This window comes from Macrotis lagotis, chromosome X (genome assembly GCF_037893015.1).
Source record: "Macrotis lagotis isolate mMagLag1 chromosome X, bilby.v1.9.chrom.fasta, whole genome shotgun sequence".
NCBI lineage: Eukaryota > Metazoa > Chordata > Mammalia > Peramelemorphia > Peramelidae > Macrotis > Macrotis lagotis.
Window position 1 is genome coordinate 613,259,448 of NC_133666.1, and position 13,781 is coordinate 613,273,228.

Consider the following 13,781-nt stretch of genomic DNA (forward strand, 5'->3'; position numbering starts at 1 on the left):
CCTCTTTTCCCCTCCTCTTCCCATCCTAGAGCCCCATATTCAGTCATCTAAGTATCCCAGTTGGTCCAGGTATCTTGGGGCTCAGTGCAGCTCACTCACTCCCTCTCTTGGTCCTATGGAGAAGAACTAGGACCAAGATGGGGGAAAGTGGAGATGGAGGAATTGGAGCTACATAGGTTTAGATCGATCTAAGATTGATCTAAGGAAAACCTTCCACTTTACCAGAGCTGTCCCCCAGTGGAATGAGCTGTCCTCACAAGTGATGTGCTTTTACTAGCAGACTTCATTAGAGACAGTATAAAAGAAATTTTTGTTCATATACAGGTGGAATGAGAAGACCTTTTTGACCCCTTTCAGCTTGGAGATTCTGGGATTTTCTGGTTCTCTAATATTAAGGAGAATAGCTAGTATTTATAAAAGTGCTTTAAGGTTTGCCTTTTACCCAGAGGTCTTCTCCAAGGTGAGAATTGTCCTTTGCCTGGTGCTTTCCTTGTGTTGGTGGCTTTTTGGGGTCAAACAAACACAGGTGAACTATGCACTTAACCTTTAATTAACAGGCAGGCTGGGTACCTTGAGTCTTTCTGGAGATTGAGACTTTTGATACTCAGATTTCCTATTTGTATTATTTCTTGGTATAATTCATAAATAGTACTAAACTACAGTTATAGTAGATCACATTGCTAGAGTACTTTATATTTTCAAATTTATCTTCTAAGAACAACCCTTCCTCTGATGCTTACTATTTTTTTGTGACATTTGTGACTCAATTATCTTCATGTGCCTCAGTTTCCTCAAAGAAATTGGACTATGGAGTCTTGAAGGTGCTTTCCAACTCTGATCATATGAATCCTGTGGTATGAGATATGAGTGCAAAAATTTCTTGACACTTGAAAAAAAAATTCCTGACCTTTTTGTGGATCAGTGATCAAACCAGTATGGCTTCTCTTTCCAGTAGAAACAAATCCATGCCTTCTCATTATCATGATGTAGATTATAATCATAGAACTTGGCCATGGCCTCCCATAAATTTGCCTTAGGGAGTCCAACTGAATATGAAGACCTTTCTTTTGACATTGCATAAATATTGATCAAACCTGAAGACTCAGTGAGCCTTCCACCTTACCTCATAACCTTCCCATCTGCTTTTCACATCTCCTTTGTTCTTCTATCAGATGGCATCATTCTTGTGACCTTTTTGATAATATGTTACAATCTATTCACTCTGTGCTTTGCTGTTGCCTTTTGGAAGATATACCCTATACTTTTATGACTCTGATAGTCTATGAGTTAAGAAGATGGGTTTTTGTGTCTGGGAGAAACTTGGTGCCATTAAAAGAATTGTCTTTTTAAAAAAATTCTTATTTATATTGTGACTTCAGCAGTTATCAACAATGATGGTTAAATGGGTAGAGGTCTGAATGTGGAATCAGGTAAGCTGTGAGTTCAAATCCAATCTCAGACATTATCTCTGTGACTCTGGAGAAGTTACTTAACCATTACTTACCTCAGTTTCCTCAACTGTAAAATAGAAATAAGAAAAGCTCTCAGGGTGGTTGTGAGGATCAAAGGAGATAATTAGCCGTACCTGGCTCTTAGCAAGGGCTATATAAATGCTAGCTAATGTTATTATTATTATTTTAATAATTTAATTTAAAGACCTATGAATTGCAATTAGGTGGGCAGGTAGGTGCTTCAGTGGATAGAGTGCCAGTCCCCAAGTGAGCTTAATGACCCTGGGCAAGTCACTTAACCCATTTTGCCTCAGTTTTCTTATCTGTAAAAGTGAACTGGAGAACTAGATAGACTATTTTACTAAGAAAACCCCAAAGCAGTTTTCTAAATAAGAACAACATAAATAACAACATACAGTTAAAATAAGTAGTCAGTATCCTATAGTTATCTTTTTGACCCTTTCTGTATCTCCCCTCTCTTCCCTCTGCACATCTTTTAAAATATTTTATTGATGATCTTTTTCCCCCTGCATCTATCTTGCTCACCAACCTTGCATTCTTTAAGAAGCTTTGTCTTGTAAGATCATAGAATGCCTATCTGGTTCTATACCTCTAGGCCATTGCCCATCCCCCTAGAGATAGAAGATGTGCTTCCTCATAAGTAAAGGAATGTTTTCCATAGGTATTCTAGCCTGCTTGCCTCTCACTGTCCAGCCCTGGGCAGAATTCATTGTCCATGTGTAGTGTTTTTCCAAGACATGTGAACCAATGGACCAAGGCTGTGTCTTGTCCATTCAACTGCAAATCATAGTTTGGAAAATGACATTCTTCATTTCCTTGACTTTTCTTGTCCTAGAGAATGAATTGGGTTTTTTTTTTTTGAGTGATTATGGAGCTGATTTAGAAGGCCTAGTAATCAACTAGGGCTTAATACAGTCAGCACGATGTCATCCATAAATATAACAGAGCATCTGGAAGCTATCCCTCCCTCTTCCGTTTGGACTCTATGTTAGACGCCTTCTTTAATAATGGGAAATACATTTGGCAGACGTACTGCCATGAAGATAATCATAGCTTATGTCTCAGTATCTGCTCCGGAGGATGAGTGGGCCAGACAATTCTACAAAGGATTAGATAAGATCCTCCAAATGAAACCAATATTAGTAAGATACAGTGTGATATAGTAGAAGGATAGTTGGTCTTAGAGCTAGGAAGGCTTGAATTCATGTCATGCCTTGGACACATATTGGCTGTGTGATCCTGGGTAAGTCACTTCATCTCTCAGTGCCCTAGGAAGCTCTAGCTGATGTGTATTGGGGGAGTTTGCTCTCTCAGGTTCAGTCCCTATCCTTATCTCTAGACAGCAATGATCAATGACTTCAATGCACAGATTTCTATGGGAAAAACAGCAAATTATTTTTGGAAAACATTCAGGGATAAGAAACAAGAGATCAAAGCTTTTTATAGATTTTATTAAATCCTCATACTTTTATATGTGTATATATATATATATAAAATATATATATATATAATATATATATTTTTTATAAGAGAGAATAATCACAAGATCCCTTTGGAACAACAACATTGGACTGGAAGTCGGAAAACTTAGATTTAGTCTCTTTCCTAATAATTAGTTGTTTGATCTTTAGCAAATTGCTACACTAAGCCTCAAATATTCTATCTGTAAAATGAATATAGAAATCCCTGCCTGACTTTCCTGACAAGGCAGCTATGAGAAAAACACTTTGCTGTAGGGTGTTTTTATTTTACTATTGTTAAATATTGTTTATTATTATTATTATTATTTAATAGATAATTATGATTGCTGAGAATTGGAACAGATTACTCTTCATTAACCCCTGAAGGTAGAACAGTCCATACAAATTACATATTTCAACTTATGCAGATTGGAACTTCAGTCTTAAAATAGAGTTTTATAACAATTAGAACTAAGCATGGAAATGGATTGTTTTGTCTGATAGTCCAGCCCGGTCTAAGATAATTTCCCAATTAGAATTGAGGTTGGAAACGGGTTATTTAGGAGTTACCAAGCAGAGTTTGTATCAGACTACCTGTTGGAGATATTTAGAGGGCATTCTTGTGCATGGATTCTTTTTTTAGCTCTGAGATGTTTTGATGGTAGGAACCATAATCTAGGGCCTTCATTTTTTGGAAGTTCCACAAGGGAAAGTGTTGTGGTGGCAGCGCTGGGGCTCCTGTTTCTTTCAGTCCAGGGCAGTTTTCCACTTTCTGTGAGGGGAGGGTGAGCATGATATAGGTACTTTGAATCCAGTAGCCTTTTTTTATTTTTTTAATTTTAATTCTAATTTATGAGTTTAGGTTTCTGTATTTGGGTGGTTTCTTAAGTGTTTACTGGCTGTCCCACTTATACTGACTCATTGACTGTTCCCAACCCTATGCCTTTTTCTTCTTTTGACGTTGTTTCCCACAATCTTCTTGTGACAAGGTTAGGTAGAGACACAGATCTTTCTCCTGGAAGGAGCCTCAGAGGGCACTAGGTCCCATTCAGACCTGAATAGGAATCCTCTTTCTGAGATCCCCAGGAAGTTATCCTGTAGTTTACATTTGAAAACTTCTTATTGTGTGAAACTCCTTAATTTTTTTTTCCCCCTTTTACTCTCAGATTTCTTGGAGCTGCAAATTCTGCTTCTTGGTCTTCATGACTCCAAGAATATGATAGACTTGATGAATATTAGTGTAGATCAAAAAGCATAGAATTTCCAAGCTGGAAAGGATCTTAGAGCGTAGAGATCTCTGTATTACTCTTCTTCCTCCCCAGCAGATGCTTCCACCTGGGACTTCCTCCTCAAATAATGAGTTCCAACCAGCAGCCTTCATTTGAGCAAGTTCCTGTACTAGCTGTTCTTACTCTAACCCTCTGTGGGCCACTATTCCACTTTTCCCCCATCCCTTTGTCAACTCCATTTCTTTCCCATTAGAATGTAAGCTCCTTCTGGATCTATGTTTAGCATGGTTATATATGTATAGCTTAAAATTAGATTGCTTTCTGTTTGGGAGGGGGGGAAAGGAGGGAGGAAGAAGAATGTAAAGCTTAAAACCTTGCCAAAAATGACTGTTGAATGAGTTGGAAAAATAAAACAATAAAATATTTAATAAAAATATTAATAGCATGCAAATCTTCTTTTTGCTTAGTACAGTGGTTTGTAGTGAGCACTTAATAAAATGCCATATCTCATCAATCTACTATTTTGTACTTACTATGGACCAGTCATTAACTTTTGAAGGCAAAGAAAGGCAAAACAGTCCTTCCCCTCAAGGAACTTAAAATCTGAGGGGTCTCAGCTCTTTTGATTGGTGAACTGCAAACTTAGACTAGACCAAGATCACATTCCATCCTATTATATATTCCATCTGGCTTATCTTTATCATCTTCCCTGATGATTCTCATCTCTTGCTCTGGATACATTAATCAAATTATGCTATTTCTTTGGAAACAACCTGTGGGTCTCCTGCCTCGTGAATCAACTTACCATCCTCATGACTCTATAGACCCAAATTCCTTTTTTTTTTTGCTTATTAACCCCCCCCCCCATTATTCATTATTTTCTCATCCTTGTTGTTCAGTCCTTTTTTGGTCATGTCTAACATTATGTGACCCTATTTGGGCTTTTCTTGGTAAAGATTCTGGAGAGGTCTGCCATTCCTTCTCCAGCTCATTTTAAGATAAGGAAACTGAGGCAAACAGCATTAAGTAACTTGACCAGGGTCACATAGCTAGCAAGTGTCAGAGGCTGGATTTGAACTCAGGTCTTCCTGACTCCAGGACTGGCATTCTATCCACTAGCTGGTATTCTATGCCACCTAGCTGCCTCTGTCTCCTCCTGTTAGATTCTTAAGGACCAGCACTCTCTCACTTTTGTGTCTTAATTCTGATACTTAGTATTGTCCGAAAACTTAATGCTTTTTCATTTCATTCAACATAAAGAATGTGAACTGGAAGGGACCTTAGAACATAGAATGTTAGAATGATCATCTAATAAGTATTTGATGAATATTGTTGCCTGATTAACAACATAGACTGTGAGCCGGAAGGGCTCTTAGAGATGATCTAGTTTAATCTCCCATTTTATAGATAATGATCAAGATCTCTAGAAAATAATACCTTGCTTTTCTAGCAGGAGAAGGAGTTTAGAATTAAAATTATTTTTGTTCTGTGGACTTTGTGATCTAGCCACCTGCCCTTGTTATGACAAGAGATGTTCCTAGGTGAAGATGATGGTGGGTCGTCACATCGCGAAAGGAGGAACAACAAAGCGAATTGTAGCTGTGGATTTCTTTTATATCTTGCTTGATATTGATATTCAGCACTTGACTGATCACTTCTAGTGATGGGGGGCTTATTATCACTGAAGGCAGTCCATTTTATTTTGGGATGGCACTGACTGTTAGGTAGAAGGTCTTTGGGTTGGCCCCACTCTATGAGAGACCATTAAAAACCTAGTTGATCCAGAAACTACGGTTTCTTTGGATTCCAATTAGTAATTAGGGGATTAGTACTAAACCTCTCATTTCATTGGTACTTAAAAGTCCTAGATGAGGAAATTCCCTCCACCAAAGTACCTTTTCACTATTGTTAGTATTCAGTATTCTTGTTGTCTAGAGCCTTGAGAGGTTAAGTAATCCGACTGGCCATCTATTATGCCACCTCTATCTCTGTTAAGTCATCAGCTCATTATGGGTTAGGCATGTACATTTAAAAGGGAATTCCAACTTTTGCTTGATAGACATGCCATTCCTTTGAGGCAAGAAGGCCCCTGTTTGATAGAGGTTGTAACTGAAGCCCAGAGAGGTAAAGACACTTGTCCAAAGATATACAGGAAGTCACTGGTATAGGTCTTCAGGAATCCATCTCTCTTTTTGTAATATCCCAATGTGGTTCAACTTTTCACCTCATGCTTTATCAGAAGACTGTCTTGGTGAAAGTCCACACATCTATCTGGTAGATATAGAATAATAGTGGCTAGTCTGCTTTAATGTTTTAAGATTTGTGAAACTTATTAGTATTTCTATGCTTTTATTGTCTACATTTTCCAGACACACAGTAGTTAAGTAATTACCTGGGGTTAAACAGTGTCTGAAGCCAGACTTGAACTCAGATCTTTCTGCCTCATGTTCAGCATTCCTACCTACCATGATACCTATTAGGATTGCCTGTATTTTATTAAATGAATATACAGATATATTGAAAAGGTCATAATAAATGTATCTACTGGAGGAAATCTTCTTGATGATGCATATGCCATGGATTAAGTCCACCTTTTCCACCCTGTCCAGCAGAGTGTTTTAATCATGGAAAGTGCTTAATAAATATTGAACTATCCCCTGGAAAGGGACTAGCCCTTAAACTTATCAGCTGTTTCATCTACACATTCAATGCTGTCCATCCCTCCATCTCAGAACCCACAGGCTAGGATTGAAGAGCTAAAAGGGACCTTAGAGATCTAGTCTGACTGTATTATACAGATGAGGGAAACTGAGTCCCAGAGAGATTAAACAATTTAAGATCATGAAAGCTAATAATTGATTAGTAATTGTCTGACTTAAAATCTAGCATTCATCTTATTATAGATGATGATCATAATTCTAAGTGGACACTCTGTAGAAGTCTCTAAGGTTCATATCCAGCTATAACATTATCTTTTTAGTTCCCTTTCAACTCCATTATTATGTATTCTATTACAGTAGAATTCATATAGAAAATTCAGATAGAAAAAGAGATCATGAAACAATAAACAAGGATCCCTATGGGTCTTGTATTGATTTAGGAAATCATACTTTAACATAATGTATGTTCAATTGTATTTTTATTCATTTTGCCTAACAATTTCTAGTTACATTTTAATCTACTTCAAACTTTGGGGGGGGGGGGTTGTTTTGCTTTGTTTTTTTTGTTGGTGTTTTTTAATACAGTTGGGGTAAAAACGACTTGCCCAGGGTCACATAGCTAATTAAGAGTCAGTTGTTTGAGATTGGATTTGAATAACACAGGTCCTCCTGACTCCAGAATCACACCTCCAGGGCACACCTAGTTGTCTATCAAGCTTTCTCTTTGACATCTCTGTTCTAAGACTCAGCTTTTTTTTTTTAGCTTCTATAGATTTTTTTAGACTCTGTGTTTGACTTCTTTAATTCTTTGTTTCCTGTGCTGAGATCTCTTCTAGTTCTAACATTATCTGTATTCTGAGGTCTCTTTAAACTGACATTTTTTTTCTGATTTTGTGACTGAGCCTGTTTTTCTGTATGTACCCCTCTGTATGACCTGTGATGCCAAAACCTGGGCAGAGTGCCCTTCATTTGGGGACTGTTTCTTGTCATATCCTCCTTCTCCCCTAGAATCTTTGGGGACACTTAGCTCCTAGACCTTGCTGTCTTATATAGGCAAAAATCTGACTGTAAATTACTCAGACCTGGGTTCATTTTCCATCAATGTCAGTCACTAGCTGTGTGGTCTTGGGTAAGGTTTTCCCATTCCCTCTCTGACTGTCTGGCTTAGGGTTGGGCCTGGGAGCCCCAGCTGTCTGGAGAAATGTCTGATTTTATTCTTTCCTTTCTCACAAACCAGGCTGGATCGAACGGACCTTATTTGGTGCAGATCTGAGCCCACTTTGCTTCTCTGAGGTGAGTAGTCAAGGAACTGGATCAAAATGGGGTGGAGAATAGATGTAGGAGAAGGACCCCTTGGCTGTGCTCTTAAATGGGAGGTTGGAGTTGCCTGGAATAATGGGAGATGGGTATTCAATTGATAGAGACTCAGCCAGAATCCATCAAAATTTGCTTTCTGGACAAGCTTCAAGTCTTTGCCCTGTTCCATATCAACAGGAGAAAAAAAAATGCTGTTATATCTTGGGGCTGTGGAAATCCATTCTCTTAGAGGCCTTTCCAGATCACTCCCTCTCCCCCATCCCTAGCTGTCTTGCCAGTGTGCCCTCCCTCTTGCAATTCTTACTCACTTAGGTTTATGTTGTATCTCTTCAGTTAGGATGTAAGTTCCTCGGACCTAGGCTTGTTTCTTTTGTCTTTGTTTCCTTATATCGAGCGGCTAGTTGGCACAAGACCTGAGATCAAATCTGGACTCAGACACTTAGCAGTATGACTCTGGGCAAGTCACTTTACCCTGGTTGTCTCAGTTTTCTCATATGTAAAATGAACAGGAGAAGGAATGGCAAACCACTACTGTATCTCAGTCAAGAAACCCCACAAATCCTCCACCAGATACAGTTTCTGGTACTTTAAAAATTATTATTTTGGGGAAAGATTTGCAGTATTCTTGGGCTGGGGAACTCCTACTGTGGAAATTCCTTTTGTCAATACAGACTGAAAATTAGTCTATAATTTATATTTCTAGAAAGCAGCCAGGGCATTGGAAAGTTCAGTGAACTGCCTCTGGTCACTCAGCTCAAAAATTGGCAGTCATGTCTTGAATTCAGAGCCTCCTGATTCTAGGACTGGTCTGCTTTTCTTTTGCCTTGAACCCAATAGATGCTTAATAAAAGGTTGTTGAATTGACTTGGAAACATGATTAAACTGAAGGACCCAGAAGGTTTGAGTCCAAGCTCAAATAGTGAAAGCCATGGCCCAATGGTGAAAGCTCCAAGGTCACTTCCAGCTATAAATCTAGGATTAAGCATGATCTATCTGTAAGTTCCTTGAAGGCAGGAACTTTTGTACACTGAGTAGTACCTAATACATAATAGTCATATCATATTGAATTAAATTGTTGATCTGAAAATAAATCCTAAAATGCTATAGAAATTCACATTATTTTTTGTTACACATATTAATGATGACTTTTGTTTTTGATTAATCCTATTCCCTTAGGCATACCCCCGTGAGGTCATCCTCCCTTCTGGTTCCCTGTCTAAGCCAGACTTGTTCTTAGCTTCCTAACTGGCTTACACTATCCTCCCTCCCTCCCTCCCTCCCTCAGTCTCCATACCCCAAACCTGACCCATCATAGTCATTTTTCAAGACCCATGTCAAGTTCTGCCTCCTCTAGGAAGTGGGTAGAAACTCAACCTTTTCTTTGGGAAATCTGCCCAGATTGGTATATGGAATGTTTAATAAAGTTTATAGGCATGTTGTGGGAGCTTAATAATACTTAATTGATTGGTGGTACTAGAGATTCACATCATCCATCCATCCATCCATCCATCCATCCATCCATCCATCCATCGCTGTCTATCATCTATCTAGCTATCTCTCTGCCTCTCACATCTATATCTATTATCTATTTTTATATAAAAATTTGCCACTATCTCTCTATTTCTTATCTATCTATCCCTTTGTTTCTGTTTCTAGCTCTTGCTAATTTGTGCTTATATCTATCTTTCCCTCTTCTAGCTTTCTATCTACCTCTAATCTATCTTTATATCTCTCTATCTCTTATCTGTCTATCCCTCTCAGTCTCTCTTATCTATCTTTATTCCTAGTTATCTCTCTATCTTTATCTGTATTCATTTATCTATGTCTGTCTACCTATTTATATATCTGCCTATCTCTCACTCTCTAATTTATCTTTATCCATATCCATCTACATACATACCTTTGTATGTATGTATCTATCTCTCCATCTGCCTCTATTTGTCTTCTATCTCTCTGTCATCTATCTTTTGATCAGAAGAAGCTGCTTCCTTAGTAGGATCTGATTGTATCCTTTAAAGGAAAAACCTCACACCTATCCTACCTGGAGGCATTTAATGGCCATATTCTTCCACATTCTTTTTTTAAGGGCAGCTAGATGGCACAGTGGATAGGGCATCAGCCCTGGAGTGAAGAGGACCCTGAATTCAAATTCAACCTCAGACACTTAGCTATGTGACCTTGGGCAGGTCACTTAATCCTGACTACCTTGCACCCAGGGTCATCTCCAATCATCCTGATTCATATCTGGCCCCTGGACCAGATAGAAATTAGACCAGTAACTTAGCACAGCCCCCATGCTTGTCATGGCATTTCCTTGATGTCAGGGTCCTCTTCAAGAAGGAAGGACTAACAACCTCTACCACTCTCCTCCACCTTCTTGGCTCAGTTTAGGAGACTTCTCTGCCTCTCTAGACATTTTCCCTCCTTCATTTCCTCCTTGAAGCCCCACTTGGATTCATCCCATTACTTGAGTACAGAGAGGCTTTACTCTGACCTTTTCAGTACTTCCCCTGGGATCGAGACCTGTCTCCCCCTTGGGCAGGCTTAGCTGCTGATTGGCATACAGACATTAGATGCTGTCCAGGTGCTGGCCACATTGGGCACATTCGTCCCCCGATGGTAGTTGGCAGAATGGACCTCAAGCTTCTGCTGCTACTGCGCCTTGCGCTAATAGCCAGTTTGACTGTTGCTTTGTATTGTCGCATTAGAGACTCCTGCAGGCTCCACTGTCTTCTTTTGGGCTAGGGTATGAGCTTGCTCAGCTGGCTTTGATTGGCACCTAGCAGGCTGCTGGCTGGTCCTACTATCAACAGAAGCAGCCCTCAATTGTCGTCTCCAAGCATTACTGTAATTACCAGCACGGCTACAGTTATTTACATTTATCTAATTACCTACCACTTCTCTCCTCTTTTTGCTGAAAGACCTCAGATACTAATTTGCTGCTGCTCTGCCTAAAACATTGTGTCCTCATTTTACCCCTGTGGCTTGCTGAGGAAATAGCGACCTGCTCAAGGTCCAATAATCATAAGAATAGCTATCATTTATAAAAGACCTACTATGTGGTAAGCACTTTACAAATATTCTCTAATTTGATGCTAACAGCAACTCTGGGTAGTGAGTGCTGTTATTATTCTCATTTTACAGTTGAGGAAATTGAGGCAGAAAGAAGTTAAATGACTTTCCCAGAGTCATACAACCAAGGGTATGAGGTAAGATTTGAACTTGTGTCTTCATGACTGCAAGTTCAGTCTTTCTATCACTATAACGCCTAACTGCCAATGGCAGAATTTGATGATACGTAAGCAAATATATGGGGAGACTAGGTGGTTCGGTGAATAGAGCAGCGGGCAAGAAATCAGGCAGACTCATCTTTGTGAATTCAAATCTGGCCTCAGATACTTACCAGCTATGGTCATCTAACTTTGGATTGCCTCAATTTCCTTAATTGTAAAATGAACTAGAGGAGGAAAAGACAAACTTTTTTTTTCCAGTATCTCTTTCAAGAGCATTCCCAAAGTGGAGTCACAAAGAGTTGGACACAATTTAAATGACTGAACATGAAGTAGTAAATACATAAAGATAGATAAGATGAGGGCTGCAATTTGAAATAATTCTGTAAGATGAATACTACTCTCTTGGTTGAGAATATTGTGGTGCAGTGGTGAGCTTTGTACTGAGAATCAGGAACTTCATTTGTTACTCACAGGTTGCCTATGTGTGAATACATCCACTTCTACCTGCCCTTCACTTCCCTCACTTCAGAGATTACATCCTGAATGAACCTCTTTTCTCAATATTTTCTGAATCTGTGAGAATATCAGCATTTGGAAGGGACTTTAGGAAACCATCTAATGTAACCCCTCTTTATGCAGAAAAGGAAACTGAGTCTCAGAAGTGACTTTATCCAAAGTTAATTGTGTTCTTCTCTTTGTGAGTACTTGGTGATGAACTTGCATTCTGTAGGACCCACGTTCAAATTCTGCCTCAGATACTTAGTTCTGTGTCCTTGGGCAAGTAATTCAATTTTTCTATCTGCCTCAGTTTTCTCATGTAAAATGGGGATAGGAATAACACCGATTCTCCCAGAGTTATTGTGAGGATAAAATTATATATTTATAAACTTTCTCAAAACTTTGAACTTAAAGAGGTTGTTTAACATTGCAATTATCATAGAAGGCAATGAAAAACCAATAGGCAAGTCATGTACTCTATTTGTACCCACACATTGTCAAGCAAAATGGGATGTATCCTCTTTGAAGAATTTATAAGAGAATATAGTGAAGTCATGCAAGGTGAGAAGACACTGATGGGCTGCAGTCTGCACCATTGGAGATAGTATTGCACATCAGTGAGAAAACAAAGCTACCAAAGGTGAGTCAGTGATTTCAGTGAAACAGAATATTCTTTGGAAACCTTCAAATACGATATAAATGCTAGCTATAATAGTAATTATAATAATAATAGTAATTATTATTGTACTTCAGTGTTGGAGAATTATTAATACTCTATTGATCCTATCATTTCTCATTTTATTCTGATATCACTATTATTTCTCATTTGATCATTTGTTTGAACCATTGCTTATCATACCATCATTAGGGATTTGTGATTCATAATCAATTCTTAATCAAATGCCCCATTAATAACCACACTTATGCAGATGAAAAATCTGAGGAATAGTGGGAAGAAGTAAGGAAGACGTAAGGATGAGTTCTAGAGCTGAAGGCCTGAGTCCTTCTCAAGGAATAATGCCCTTCCCCCAGTCTCTCCCCTTCAAAATTGGGAAGAAGACAGCCAGGACTAGGGCCTCAAACTGCCTCCTTCCAGGTTTTCTGTTGACCACTTCAGTGTTTTTTTTCTATTCAAAGATTTAGTGGTCCCATTTTCATTGAGTTTGAAGTATTTCTATTTGTGTTTGTCTTAAAGTTTGTCTCCCTCCCTTAAAAGTGGGAACTTTTTTCCTGTCAAGGGCCATTTGAATATATATATAACATCATTCTCCTGTTATATTTGGTCAAACAATTAATTCACCCCTAAAGAAACCTCCTAGATTTATTGAATATCAAGTCCCTCCTGGGGTTGCAATGGCAGCATCAGTTCAAGGACTTATACAGCCTATGGTTCAGATGTTCTCTGTCCCGCTTTAAAGTATAATATCAGAGCTTAAAATGTCAAGATTAATAGGGAACTGTGAAGATATTATGTCAGAGACCCAAGAGACCTTAGAGGTCATTTGGACCAGTGGTTCTCAAAACTTTTTTTGGTTTCAGGACCCCATTTCAATCTTTTTTTTTTAGGGTTTTTTTTTTTTTTTGCAAGGCAATGGGGTTAAGTGGCTTGCCCAAGGCCACACACAGCTAGGTAATTATAAAGTATCTGAGGCTGGATTTGAACTCAGGTTCTCCTGACTCCAGAGCTGGTACTCTATCTACTGTGCTACCCTGCCATTTAAATCTTAAGAATTGCTGAGGACTCTTCTTCCCAGAGAACTTTTGTACTTTATTAGAAATTTAAAAATCTTATTATGAAAATAGTTTTGAGCTTTTGGACTCTCTGAAAATGAATTTTTCAGGGGCTTTCACAGAAACCTTTGAGCTTTGAGATTCAGTAATCTAGTTTTTGCTGCTGAGTCACTTCAGTTTT

General features: G+C 38.7%; 1 protein-coding gene across 6 annotated transcripts in view; it reads left to right on the forward strand.

The window, feature by feature from the left end:
- LOC141499963 (protein tyrosine phosphatase type IVA 3) overlaps nt 1-13,781 on the forward strand; it is a 201,421-nt gene that overhangs the window by 86,221 nt on the left and 101,419 nt on the right. For all 6 annotated transcript variants that reach the window (XM_074202794.1, XM_074202785.1, XM_074202786.1 and 3 more), the window contains one exon: nt 8,059-8,114. The gene's annotated coding sequence lies outside the window, so the exon portion shown is untranslated. The remainder of the gene's footprint in view (nt 1-8,058; nt 8,115-13,781) is intronic.